A 13,436-nucleotide genomic window follows, 5' to 3' on the forward strand; every position below is an offset into this window, starting at 1 on the left:
CTCGATATATTCAGACATGGACCGGGTCTCAGCAGCGGACAAAGGGTAGATACGTCCTCGGGCGGAGTAGAGCCAGGTACCAAGTCGATAGGGCAATCGTATGGTCTATGAGGAGGTAATGTCTCTGCTTCCTTTTTATTAAAGACATCAGCATAAGACCAATAGGGTACCGGCAGGCCGGGTAGATTGGCTGGGGAAGGAGAAGGACGGGCAGGACGAACGGGAACTAAACAAGTCTTATGGCAGTCCTGTCCCCAGCGAAGGACTTCTCCGGTCTGCCAATCAAGCACGGGTGCATGTCTCTGGAGCCAAGGTAGGCCAAGCAAAATGGCATGAGAGAGTCCAGGTAGAACATGAAAGAAGATGCTCTCAGAGTGCAGCATTCCCACCTGCAGAGTTATGGGTTCGGTGATAAGTTGGATGGGATGCGGTAAGAGACCCCCGTCCACGGAGGCGACAGATAAGGGTTCGGCCAGAGGTTTGGTGGGAATGCGGTATTTCTCTACCAGGGACTGAGAAATAAGATTTCCGGCAGCTCCAGAATCAAGTTGAGCTAGTTCAAAGTAACGGTTCTCCCCGCAGATGATAGAGACCGACAGCATCAGAGATGGAGAGGGTTTATTCTGTTATGATCTGCTACAAGCACTAAGGAAAGAAAGGAGATCTGTCCCTACAATAGAACTAAGCTAGATCCCTACGATGTAACGGGGAACCTGATCCTGCGATCAGACCCGCTAAAGTCCTCGGCTAGTCTGTACGAAGACCTATAGATGCAAGGGAGGGATCCCTACAAGAACTAAGGACTGGGATAAAGTTGGACTCCTCCTAGCAGAAATTGTAGCAGTAAAAGACAAACACACAACATAGAACATAAATGTCCGAAGACCTAGCTAAACTGACTGAGATAGGTAACTAAGCACCAAGCTAGCTTAAGAGTAGAAATTACAATGAAGTCCAGCAAGGCCAGGAGGGAGGAGCAGGACTAAATAGGCAAAAAAGGTCATGTGACCAGCAAGATAGAAAAAACCTAACAGGAGAGTTCTAACATATTCTTGTCTAGGACGACCTCTCTGAGCGATCCTAGACACAGGCGTTTCCCGACCTCTCCGGGCAGGAACGGATCTGGTGCTCCTTACTGCCACAGTAGAAGCAGCTCCCCTCGGCACGGCGTGACTCTTGATGGATTTTGACCATCTTGGTCTGGTCGACCTGCATAGGCTCGGGTGAGTGCGCCTGGGGAGTAACAGAGGAAGTGACGGGATTCTGGAAGGTAGGAGCAAGGCGAGGAAACCTCCTCACACGGGTGATCTCTTTGGTACGCTCCTGGAACCGGATGTAAATCCGGGTGGCAAGTGTTATTAAATCTTCGAGAGTGGTAGGAATGTCCCGACCGGCAAGTTCATCCTTAATCCGGCCGGATAGACCTTCCCAGAAGACGGACACCAGGGCGTCGTTATCCCAGGCAAGCTCAGAAGCAAGCGTACGGAACCGTATGGCATATTGGCCCACGGTGAGACTCCCTTGACGGAGGCGTAGCAGAGATGAGGCGGATGAGGTCTTTCGTCCTGGTTCGCCTAAGACTTTCCGGAAGGCCGTGAGAAAGGCTGGCAGGTTGGACACCAGGGGGTCTCCTCTCTCCCATAGAGGATTTAGCCAAGCTAGCGCCTCCCCAGTGAGATGGGACATGATGAAGGCCACTTTGGCTCGGTCGGTGGAAAACTGGTGTGCCAAAAGTTCGAAGTGCAGGGTGCACTGGTTAATGAAGCTCCGTGCCTGACCGGGATCTCCACCAAAACGAGGCGGGGCGAAAAGGCGGGGACCGGGAAGGGATGCCATGGTATTGATGGGCAGAGGCGCTGCCAGGGTAGTAGTTGTGCGAGTGGAAGCAGCTCCCGACGAGGCAGTCAGTGTGTCCAGGCGGGAGTGAACACTACGCAGGTGGCCCAAGATGGAGTCCTGTATGGACTTCTGACGGGAAAGTTCATGACATAGGTCCGAGAGCGAGGGAGCTTGGGTGCCACCGGGTTCCATGGCCCGAGCAAACTGTAACGGGTCTGGGAGGTGGAACCTCTGAGCTACTATACAAAGGGACAGTCCTTGTAAGGAAGCGGGTGGCTCCCAGGGAAGGTAGACACAGCAAGTGACAGGAACAGTCTCTGGGTAGAAGGGCAGGAGGTTACGGCAAGTGACGGGGAAAGTCTCTTGACAGGCGGGTGGTCACGGCACGTGACAGCAGGGTAAGAGTCTCTAGACAGGCAGGTGGTCACGGCAAGTGACGGCAGAGCCTCCAGGTAGGCTAGCTGGCGGGTAGCAGGTGAGCGCTCCAGGTGAGCGGGTAAGAGTCTCTCGGCTGGCTGGCAGGTGGTCTCAGGCAGGTAACAGGCAGGTATCAGGCAGGTGCTTCCTGATCCGCAGGCAGACTGGTCCATAGACAGACTGGCGGATGCTGGTAGACAGACCCTCGGACCGCAGGGAATGCAAGCAGGTAGACAGAGCTGGAAAACAGACTGGCAACGGGACCTGAGGGCTGAAGCAGAGGTGAAAGGCTTTGCAACAACTTTGCTCGGGCACCTCCATTTTGTCGGAGGTGCCTTATATATGGGAGCTCCACCGGCAATTGGCCGGGGACTCCTTAGGATGGCGCGCGTGGCCCCTTTAAGAGAGAGGGAGCGCGCGCCCTAAGCACAGTGCCCGGGAAGTGGCGAGTGCTGCCAGCAGCGCGGGAAGAGGACGCCGAGGACGGAGCAGGGAGGTGAGAGGAACGGAGTCTCTGCCTAGCAGGAGGCAGGGACGCCGACGCTACAATAATTAGTTTCTAATTGTGAAATAACTTAGTTCCTGGAATTAAACTGGTAACTTCCTGTATTTTAACTTAAGGGATATTCCCATCTCCAAGATCCTATCCCAATATGTAGTAGGTGTAATAATAGTAATATTAGCAAATATCTCAGATTAAAAATGTATTATATTTTTTCTGATTCGCTATGTCTCTTTCCTCGTGTGCATGGTTACGACCACTAGCAGCTAGCTAACTAACTGTGACTTTATCAGTGGATGTAACCATGGATACCTAAGGTCCTGCGATGCCTGCACATGAGGAAAGAGACATAGCGAATCAGAAAAAATATAATACATTTTTAATCGGAGATACAGTATTTGCTAATATTACTATTATTACACCTACTACATATTGGGATAGGATCTTGGAGATGGGAATACCCCTTTAATGAAATGTAGGTCTATAGTAATATTTAGTAATATACAGTGGTGTGAAAAAGTGTTTGCCTCCTTCCTTATTTTCTTGCATGTTTCTCACACTTAAATTTTTCAGATCACCAGATCACAAAACAAATTTAAATATTAGACAAAGATAACAGAAGTAAACAAAAATGCAGTTTTTAAATGGTCTTTATTATTAAGGGAAAAAGAAATCCAAACCTACAGGGCCCTGTGTGAAAAAGTGATTGCCCATCCCCCCTTAAAACATAAATTAACTGTGGTTTATCACATCTTTGGGAAGCTGAGTTCAATTTCCCTAGCCACACACAGGCCTGATTACTGTGACACCTGCTATCAATCAAGAAATCACTTAACTAGAACCTGCCTGACAAAGTGAAATAGACCAAAAGATCCACAAAAGCTAGACATCATGCTACGATCCAAAAAACTCAGTAACAAATGAGCAACAAAGTAATTAAGATCAGTTTGGAAAAGGTTATAAGGCCATTTCTAACACTTTGGGACTCCATCGAACCACATTGAGAGCCGTTATCCACAAATGGTGAAAACATGGAACAGTGGTGAACCTTTCCAGGAGTGGCCGGCCGACCAAAATGACCCCAAGGGCGCAGCAAAGACTCATCCAAGAGGTCACAAAAGACCCCACAACAACATCGAAAGAACTTCAGGCCTCACTTCCCTTATTTAGGGTCAGTGTTCATGACTTCACCATAAGTAAGAGACTGGGCAAAAAATGGTGTGCATGGCAGAGTTTGAAGATGAAAACCACTCCTGAGCAAAAAGAACATAAAGCCTCCTCTCAGTTTTGCCAGAAACATTTTGATGATCACCAAGACTTTTGAGAGAATACTCTGGACTGACGAGACAAAAGTTGAACTTTTGGAAAGTGTATGTCCCATTACATCTGCGTAGAAGTAACACAGCATTTCAGAAAAGGAACATCATACCAACAGTAAAATATCTACCAAAATATCCTGAAGGAGAATGTCCGTCCACCTGTTTGTGACCTCAAGCTGAAGCGCACTTGGGTTAGGAAAGCGGGACAATGATCCAAAACACACCAGCAAGTCCACCTCTAAATGGCTTAAGAAAAACAAAATTAAGACTTTGGAGTAGCCTAGTCAAAGTCCTGACCTTAATTCGAATTCAGATGCTGAGGCATGATCTTAAAAAGGTGGTTCATGCTCGGAAACCCTCCAATGTGGCTAAATTACAACAATTTTGCAAAGATGAGTGGCCAAAATTCCTCCAGAGTGTTGTAAAAGACTCATTGCCAGATATCGCAAACTGTTGATTGCAGTCGTTGCTGCTAAGGGTGGCCCAACCAGTTATTAGGTGTATTGGGCAATCACTTTTTCACACAGGGTCCTGTAGGTTTGGATTTTTTTTCCCTTAATCATAGAGACCTTCATTTAAACAGTGCATTCTGTGTTTGTGTTATCTTTGTCTAATAGTTAAATTAGTTGTGTGATCTGAAACATTTAAGTGTGACAAACATGCAAAAGAATAAGAAATCAGGAAGGGGGCAAACACTTTTTCACACAACTGTATATGCAAGGGCCTGACTCACTGCTCCACTCAGCTGTCCAGATGTGCTCAGAGCACCCTCTAATCTTCTGATCAGGATGCTCTGGTACATTGCTCTAGCGCCAATGTTTCTCACTCCAGTCCTCACGGCCCCCTAACAGGTCATGTTCTCAGGCTTTCCTTAGTATTGCACAGATTGTGGAAGTATCAAGGCATCTGGAATTCCCTTACCTCTGCAATACTATGGGAAATCCTGAAAACATGACCTGTGGGGCCGTGAGGACTGGAGTTTGGGAAACACTGCGTCTAGCCTCATGATCGATGTATGTTAGATGTATTTCTTTTTTTCAGTCAAGATGGGGTGCAGAGTGTACATTAATGAGAAAAAAAATGAACTTTTTAGAATTTACCAAGCGGCTGCAATGAAACAAAGAGTGACAAATTTAAAGGGGTCTGAATACTTTCCGTACTCACTGTATATAAGGCATCACAATTCACAACAAAATTAATTTGAGAGGACAGCTACAAAAAAAAAAAGAAAATAACCAAGTAATTATTCTAAACTGTGGTGGTTTTCTGCATAAAGAGTTCTGAAGAGAGTGTGAGTCAGTTGGACAGCCACCTGGAAGAGGCATCAAGCATTTACTACTCATGGTGCATCTCATGCGTCATTCTAAGCCATATCCTGCCATTGCCACAACAGTGAAAACGTGTCTAGAAAGACAGGTGTTTCCTGTCTTGCTTTAAGTATATTTTATGCATTATACAAACACCAATCCCTTTATACAGCGCAAATCACTATTTTTTAACGTATCTAAAAGAATTGTTAAGTTAAATATTTATTATACATCCATACAATTTTATACATGTTCTAGAAGTTTAAAAGGAATCAGTCACTAGGTTTTTGCTCCTTCATGTCAGAATTTGAATCTGAGAGCAGCATAATGCAGAGATGGCGACCCTGATTCCAGTGATGCATCACTTACTGATCTGCTTGCTGCAGTTTTGATAAAATCACAATTTTATCTTCTGCAGACTACACAGTTCTCTGAAAGCTGAATTCTGTATAACCCCCTGCACACCACTGATTGGCAGCTTTCTGCGTATACTGTGCATAGGCAGAAAGTTGACAGTGGTGTGGGTGGGGTTATTCAAAGTTCCTGAATATGGAAGACTACATGGCAGCAGGTTTACTAGTCCTGTAATGAAAATCTACTGTTGATAAAACAGTGATTTTATCAAAACGGCAGCAAGCAGCTTAGTAAGTGACACATTGCTGGAATCAGGGTCTCCATTTCTCCACTATGATGCTCTCGGATTAGGTGGTAAAAACCTGGTGACCGATTCCCTTTAAAGACGAAGTGTTGCTTGTTATGATATATAGATATCATAGATACGAGTCCTGTACAGAATGTAAAGGTGCAAAGTAAAAGCTCATTTAGACATGATAATTTTGACCTGTCAAAACGAGCGATGAGCGACTACATTCAAGTCGATTGGCACTCATGTACCGGCCTCTTTACACGAGCTGACTAATAATAACGATCATAAATATGATAATTTTGCCTCCATACACTATTATGTTTTCGGCAGCATATCCACTGCTTACATAGGGCGATGTGCTGCAGATAAGGGTAGGTGCAAAAGAGCATATAAAAAAAAAATCGATTAAAGATTCATCCAGAAAAGTGGGACAATTTTTTTTCTCATTTCTCATCCGTATACAATCCGTTTTTTTACAGCAGCAACAATTAATCATTTCCAGGACCATTTTCAGTTTCCTATGTTACAGGATTGCAATGTATCCGTAAATATTGGATGCTATACTGTGTCTCCGTATGGCATCTGATTTTTTTCACAAGCAGATTCACAGTAAAAAAAAAAAAAAACGCTCATCTGCACTGCCCCAGTAAATAAAATTGTTCCATTTTTTTTTACGGGCAGCACTCAGACCAAAACTACGGTTGTGTGAACAAGCCCTAACAATGATTTTTTTGGGGGTTTGATAGTATAAATAATCTGATCATCAACACTTAACCCCTTTCTAACCTTAGACATATCCATACGTCCAGGTAGCCTGGTACTTACCGACCTAGGATGTATGGATACGTCTAGGCGATTTTGCGCGCGCAGAGGCTGTGCGTGCACATTCTAACAGCTGACACCCGGCTCTCAGTGGCAGAAGCGGTACCCGCACTTTAACCCCCTAAATGCTGCGATCACAGCATTTAGAGAGCAGGCAGAGGGACAGAAGCCCCCCTGCTCTTGGATTGGAGACCTTGTGACATTATCGCGGGGTCCCGATCGTTGCCATGGTGACCCGAAGTCGTCATGACAACATCCGGGTCACCAGGCTAGCGCAAGGTAGCTAAATCATGCGCAGTGCATGATCTAACTAACTTGTGTCTTCAGCACTGACAGGTTATGAGGTATAGCAGTGATCCTGCACTGCTATACCTTATAACTGTGATCAGACTGCAGAAAGTGAAACTTCCATAGTGGAACATGTAAAAAAGTAAAAAAAAAGTGAAAAAAAGTTGTAAAAATATTTTTAAAAAAAATTACAAAATAATAAATGAAAAAAATATATTGTACCCATAAATATATATTATGAAGAAAAAAAAAACAATAAGTACACATATTTGCTTTTGACACGTCCAGAACAACCCAATCTATACAACTGTCCCACTAGTTAATCCCTTTAGTGAACACCGTAAAAAAATAAAACGAGGCAAAAAATAATGCTTTACCATCATACCGCTGAGCAAAAAGTGGAATAAAACGCAATCACACAGACTAATGTAAATAAAAATGGTATCGCTGAAAACGTCACCTTGTCCCGCAAAAAAAAAGCTGTCATACAGCTCCCTTGGCCAAAAAATAAAAAAGTTATAGCTCTCAGAATAAAGCGATGCAAAAATAATTATTTTTTCTACAAAATAGTTTTTGTGTAAAAGCGTCAAACCATAAAAAATATATAAATGTGGAATCGTACTGATCTGAACAATAAAGCTGCCTTATGAATTTTACCATACACAAAACGGCATAAAAACAAAAAACAATTCCTGAATTTTTGCTTTTTGTTTATTCTGCCTCCTAAAAATCAGAATAGAAAGCGATCAAAAAATGTCATGTGCCCGAAAATGGTAACAATGAAAACGTCAACACGTCACGCAAAAAACAAGCCCTCACATGACTGTCGGTGGAAATATAATATATCAAGATATGGCGATGCAGAAACCAGTTTTAGCAAAAAAAAAAAACGTCTTTTAGCGTGTGACAGCAGCCAAACATAAAAACCCGGTATAAATCTGGTATCACTGTAATCGCACCGACCCGAAGAATAAAGCCGTCTAATCACTTATACCACATGAGGAATGGCGAAAAAAATATATAAAACCAATTCTTCACCTGCTGTTGATTTGCTCATTCTGTCTCCCAAAGATCGCAGTAAGGCTCAGCGCACATTTATCCTGCGCTCTGCGCTGAGCGCTTACACCGGGGTTTTCATGTAAATCTCTGAAATACGTGATTCACACGGAACCCTGGCGGAAGATTCCCTATAATGAGGCAGATGGAAGCACTGTGGACGCCGTCTGGCCTGTGATCCAGCGGTGTCAGTCTTTTTAGGCATGCATAAAAGTGCCGTCAGCCATAGTTTTGTGCACCTCTGAAAAAAAGGACACCGCTGAACAGAGGCCAGAGTAACTCTGCAGCCTCATTATATTGAATGGATTCCTCGGGGGTTCATCTGAATTACGTCACTCGGATATTTAAATGGAAACCATCAGTGCTCAGCGTAGAGCACAGCATAAATGGGAACATTTTACATAACATTTTGGATCACAATCAGTATCTAAGGGGTAACATTTCTCCTTGCAGAGAGAGACATGTTAAGCATGTCACGGTGAGTTGACTTTTAAAGCTGCAATGCTCCTCTGGGAAATATGCAAATTGTCTCTTCAGAGAGGAAGAGGACTAGAACTCTAGTGCCACCTACAGGAAGTAGCAATCCTAAAAGTCAATAGTGACCCTTTAATGAGCCTTATCACATGACTTAGGATATAAGCCAGAACCAGAAACTCAATTTACAGACACTGCAGTGTGAGGAGACTTTTAAAGCAATAAGGCTGCGTGCCCACTATGCGTTTTTCAAGCGTTTTTGCCGGGGAATTTCCACTGCAAAAACGCTTAAACACCGCTTGGTAATACGTGCCCCATGGTCCCCAATGATAATCCGCATGTGCTGTGCACATGATGCGGATATTTACGCTGCGTATTATCATTGCGGAAAAATACACAGCATGTCCATTAATTTTGCGGACACGCAGCGTAATTGCCGCCATTGAATCGCATAATATCCGTATGAGCACATGTGCACAAGCGGATATTATGCGATTCAATGTGCGGATGGTACCCGGGTTTGGAGAAGAGACTCTCCTCCAGACTCGGGTACCATAGTACCTGTTAAAAAATAAAGATTATACTTACCTTCCGATGTCCCCCGGTCTCCTCAGCGATGCGTCCGGTCGCGTGACCTGTCACATGACTAAATGACGTCATGGTAGGTCCTTTCACACCACCGCGACCCATACAACAGACCGAACACAGCGGAGAAAACACCGGGGGCCATCAGAAGGTATGTATAATCTTTATTTTTTACCATTTTTATTTTTTTTTTAACTATTACTTGGTCACACTATATAAATCCATGCCGGTTGCATGGATTTATATAGTGTGACCAAGTTGTCAAGCACTTTTCCAAGTGATGCTAAAATCGCTTGGAAAAGCGCTTGATCACCCGCATGCAGTAATGCATGCAAAAACGCTTGACAAACACTTATACCTGGCGGGAAAAACGCATGTAAAATCCGCATGCGTTTTTCCTGCCAGGGAGATGTGGAAAAAATCTGCAGCATTTCTGCATCGTGGGCATATAGCCTAAAAGCTTCAACTCAATCCATAAAAAAGCAAGTCTCCACTCAGGTCTGTCATCGGAAATATAGGGGGCTTCCACGTTACTGGTAGCACAAAGACTTTGGAAAAGTAAAATTATCCCTACCCCCCAAAAGAAATTCAGCAAATTCTGTACTCCCATATCCAAATGCCCCCCTCCCATCTGAGCCCCAGTGTGCCTAAACTGCAGTTAGCATCCACATTTGGCATTTCTGTAGAGATGAGAGCAAGCCTAATTTACGGGTGCATGTCTCCATAAGCACGAGCTGGGCATAATGTACTGGTCACCACACCGTACTGGTCACTACATTGGCAGTTTACAATTTTAACTCTGCAACATCCACTGCTGCTTGTTGCTGGAAAACACCCATGTAGTTAAAATCCTCATCACACCCATAGATTAATTTCCAAAGGGGTATAATTTCCAAAGTAAGGTCACTTGAGGGGGGATTCTGCTCTTCTAGCACTTAGGTTCTCTGTATATGGAATCCCACATACTATTCTAGGAAAATCTGCGCTCCAGGAGGCAAATAGCACTCCATCCCTTCCGAGTCTCGCCGTATGGCTAAGCAGCACTGTACAGCCACAAATGGGGTATTTATACATTCAGCAGAAACTGTGTGACAAATTTTTGTGCCATTTTTACCCATTTACCAGTCTGAAAATGTAAAATCTGGGGCTAAAACAAAACTTTGGTGGTAAAAATGTATTTATTCTTTCTTCACCGCCAAATGGTGTAAAATTCTGTGAGGTACATGTGGTGTCAACATGCTCACTGGACCCCTAGATGAATTCATTGAGAGTTGTAGTTTGTTAAATGGGTCTGTTATGGGAGGTTCTGCTGTTCTGGCACCTTAGGGACTCTGCCAATGTGACATGGCACCGTCAAACCAGTCCAGCAAAATATGACCTCCAATATGGCGCTCCTTCCCTTCTTATCTACTCAGGAGAAATTGCACAAAAACATTTGGGGTCCATTTTCTCCTGCTATCCTTGTGAAAATGAAAAAATTGGGGGCTAAAAATATTTTTGTGGGAAAAAAAATTTTTTTCTTCATTTTCACAGATCAACATAAAATTCTGTGAAGCACCTGTGGGTTCAAGGTGCTCACCACACATCTAGATAAGTTCCCTGAGGGGTCTAGTTTCCAAAATGGTGGTGGGGGGGGGGGGTCGGTTTCCACTGTTTAGGCACATCAGGGGCTCTTCAGACGCATAATGACGTCCGCTAATAATTCAAGCAAATTTTGCATTCAAAAAGTCAATTGGCGCTCCTTCCCTTCAGAGCTCTGCCGTGCGCGCAAACAGTGGATTTCCCCCACATATGGGGTATCGGCATGCTCAGGAGAAATTGCACAACAAATTTTGGGTCCATTTTTTCCTGGTAAAAATAAAAGAAAGGTGGGTCTAAAGTAAAATATTTGTGAAAAAAAGTTAAATGTTCATTTTTTTCTTACACATTAAAAAAATTCCTGTGAAGCACCTGAAGGGTTAATAAACTTCTTGAATGTGGTTTTGAGCACCTTGAGGGGTACAGATTTTAGAATGGTGTCACTTTTGGATATTTTGTGTCATGTAGACCCTTCAAAGTCACTTCAAATGTGATGTGGTCCCTAAAATAATGGTTTTGTAAATTTTGTTGGAAAAATGAGAAATCACTGGTCAACTTTTAACCTTTATAGCTTCCTAACGAAAAAAATGTTTCAAAAATTGTGCTGATGTAAAGTAGACATATGGGAAATGTTATTTATTAACTATTTTGTGTGACTTATCTCTCTGATTTAAGGGCATAAGAATTCAAAGTTTGAAAATTGAAAAATTTTTGCCAAAGGTATGTTTTCTTCACAAATAAACGCAAGTGTGTTTGCACCATCATGAAGTACAATATGTCACGAAAACAAACAAACTCAGAATTAGTGGGATCCGTTGAAGAGTTCCAGAGTTATTACCTCATAAAGTGACACTGGTCAGAATTGAAAAAATTGGTCTGGTCATTAAAGTGCAAACAGCCTTGGTCGGGGGAGGGGCAGGATAAATAACGCTAGCGTCTTGCTCAATGTTTAATGAAATTAGACCACGGCCCCACTATCAGTATGTGGTCAGTATTTTTTCTCAGGAGTGGGAGCCAAAACCAGGTGAAGAATAATCAAAGAAAATGTATAATAATATAATGTATAATAATAATAAGTGCACCAAATCTGCATTTATCACCCACTCCTGGTTTTGTCTCCCACTTCTGAGAAAAAATACTGATCGAATACTGACCAAATACTAATAGTGGGGCCGTGGCCTTAGAAAAATAAATGTCTGGAAAATGACCGTAAAAAGATGACCAAAATATGCTGAAAGAAAGCTCAAAAAAACTGGCAGAAAATAATGACAAAATAGCGCTCAAGAAATGAACAAAATCCCTAAAAAAAGAAGCTTAAAGTTTACCAAACTCCAGAGAAAAAGCTGTTACGTTTGGTCCGGGTGAGCCGCTGACCACTCCATGCACTGCGTTCCAATCTCGGTCTGATTTCTACGGCCGTCTAAGACCTTAGGCTACGTGCTCACGATCCATAATTTATAGAAATCCCATGCCCACTGTGCTTCTATTTGAAGCCGCGTAAACTCACCAGCAGTGCGGGTTTACGAGCCGCAGCATGTCAACTTCTGTTGCGGAGATGGAAATTTCCACAATAGAATGGATAGGGTGCAGTAACTCTGCATCTGTTCAATGAAAACATGTGGATTTACCTGCGTGATCGGAAGCAGCGAAGATAAGCTGCGTCCAAAGCGCTGCTATAGCCTGATAGTGGGCACATAGCCTTAGGGTTACTTCCCCTTTGCTGGATACATCCTATTCATGTATTATATTATTGGTTATTTCTAGAGGAAAACTGTATGACCTGAAGTGGCTTCCCCTGATAGTAACAGCTGAACACTGGGGGTTAGAGCAGTAAAGTGGTGGGGCCCTCAGCTTTCTTGTAGTCAGTATATCAGTATACATAATGGATATTTAGTCCACTCCTTTATTGTAATGTAGCATTAGTGTTAAAACCTTGCAGCTGCATTATGGATCATGGTTTGGGACTGCGGTTGAGCTTAAAGTTTTTGACACAATTTAAAGAAAAAAACCAACGCCATAACGTGCGAATGCAGCCTTATGGAATTAATTGAACATACTGCGTTTAAGGCCACGTTCACACGTTCAGTATTTGGTCAGTATTTTACATCAATATCTATAAGCTGAAACCAGTCAGAGGAAAAGTATAATAGAAACACTTCACCACTTCTGTATTTTTCACCCACTCCTGGTTTTGGCTTATAAATACTGATGTAAAATACTGACTAAATACTGAACGTGTGAACATGGTCTAACCCGGTCTTCTTTCCCGATATGAGTATTTGACTCTTGAATGCCAGATAATGAATGTTTATGGTTTTGTAGCATCAGACACAGACACTGCAATGCCCTTTTTATAGAGGTGATGTGATAGATAGCCATCTTTTACTGCTTGGATTGTTAAATAAGAGTTTTCCATAATCAGAATATCAATAAGAGTCAAAGTCCCAACACCATGACGAATTGGCTGAATGAAGGTTGTGTTGTGATAGTGAATGGTACTGCGCTGAGAGAAAGCTTCCAGTACTATACGGTTACTACATAATGAACAAAGTGGTGCCCCTTCAATCAGCTGATGGGGGTGCAGGTGTAAAATGCATAGACCT

Source organism: Phyllobates terribilis, unplaced genomic scaffold, assembly GCF_046119375.1.
Source record: "Phyllobates terribilis strain yellow unplaced genomic scaffold, ASM4611937v1 Scaffold_1__5_contigs__length_1240528914, whole genome shotgun sequence".
NCBI lineage: Eukaryota > Metazoa > Chordata > Amphibia > Anura > Dendrobatidae > Phyllobates > Phyllobates terribilis.